We start from the raw sequence: 1,976 nt of genomic DNA on the forward strand, positions 1-1,976 counted from the left end.
AACCATCACTTTTGGGCTGTGCAGTTCTCTCAGATTTTCAAGAGCCCAATGACAACCATTTTCTTGATTTACCATGCCATTGAGACGAAGATGAGTTTCATCATTCATTAACAAAATGCGGTTGTCATTTGCCTCAAAAATTGCTTCCATCTGATGTGCAAAGTTAAGCCGCTGTGCATACCATCATGGTTTCAACTGTTGCCCAATGACCAATTTGCCCATGTGGAAATGCAGGTCTTCATGCAGAATATGCCTTACTGATCGATTACCAATGCCAAGTTCAATGGAATGCCTCCAAACAGAGTGATTCAGACTCCATATCAAAGCTTGTACTGTTTGTGGTGCCTACATTGGTCTCCTATTCATTAATGTACCTCTTGTACGAAGTGCATTCACCAAACGTAAGATTGTGTTACAGGTGGGTACAGCCTGATTTCGCTGAATGTTGAAGTGGCACCACAACTCATGCTGAACTTCTGTGACAGACTCGTTATTCTTCACGTAACTATCACACTATGCTCTATTATCCACACTGCCATGGCTTCACCTGAAAAGAGAAAAATTCTAAGACATCACAGACCAAATGGTACCTGTCAGACATATGTCCCACTGGAGCAGGAACTGAACTTAGAGTGTTATGGTCACAAGCAAAACGCCCAAACCACTGAAACATACACCTTCACAAAGGTCAAACAATATTCATGATTCCTGAGCTTCCAAGGTTTAAAATCTTTCAGCTTAGAATATAACATGTAAAATATGAAGTTGACAAGGCTTTTAGTTAGGCGCAGGAGTGGCTGTGTGGTAAGTAGCTTGCTTACCAACCACATGGTTCCGGGTTCATTCCCACTGCGTGGCACCTTGGGCAAGTGTCTTCTACTATAGCCTCGGGCCGACCAAAGCCTTGTGAGTGGATTTGGTAGACGGAAACTGAAAAAAGCCTGCTGTATATATGTATATGCATATATATATGTGTGTGTGTGTGTTTGTCCCCCCACTATCACTTAACAACCAATGCTGGTGTGTTTACGTCCCCGTAACTTAGTGGTTCGGCAAAAGAGACCGATAGAATAAGTACTAGGCTTACAAAGAATAAGTCCTGGGGTCGATTTGCTCGACTAAAAGACGGTGCTTCAGCATGGCCGCAGTCAAATTATTGAAACAAGTAAAAGAGTAAAAGAGTTATGAAGATAAAAAAAAAGAATATGACGGAAATGAATAAGTTGAAATAACAAATGAAAATAAAATAAGAGAAGAGTAGGGAAACATAGACAAGGATGGGGACAGGAAGAAAACAAGAAGAACAAAGGAATATGACACAAAAGTAAAGAAGAGAAAAAAAGAAAGGAAGAAGTAAAGAAGGATGAAAAAAGAGAGAAAAATGAAGAGAAAGGAGAAGAATAGAGAAAAAGAAGGAAAGAGGATAAAAAGGTGAGTGACAATGGAACTGTCTAATGTTTAGTATGGTCTATAATGCATACTGGAACTATACACATATACACATATACACATATATACGTTAGATGTGGCTAGGGGAAGAGTATGCATGCATATGTACTTAAATACATACATACATAAATACACACATATATATGAATATATATATATATATATATATATATATATATATATATATATATATATATATATACATACACATATATATATGTATATATATATATATACATATATATGTGTATATATATATGTATATATACATATATAGACACACATATAAATATAGATGTATACATACATATGTATATAAATAAATACACATATATATATGTAGATATATACATATATGTATACATGTATATACATATAGATATGTATATATCTGTATATGTACATCTATACATATATACAGAAATACACACACATGTGCACACACGCATATATATGTATATGTATGTGTGTGAGTATATATATATATATATATATATATATATATATATATATATATATATATATAT

The sequence above is a fragment of the Octopus bimaculoides genome, chromosome 16, assembly GCF_001194135.2.
Source record: "Octopus bimaculoides isolate UCB-OBI-ISO-001 chromosome 16, ASM119413v2, whole genome shotgun sequence".
NCBI lineage: Eukaryota > Metazoa > Mollusca > Cephalopoda > Octopoda > Octopodidae > Octopus > Octopus bimaculoides.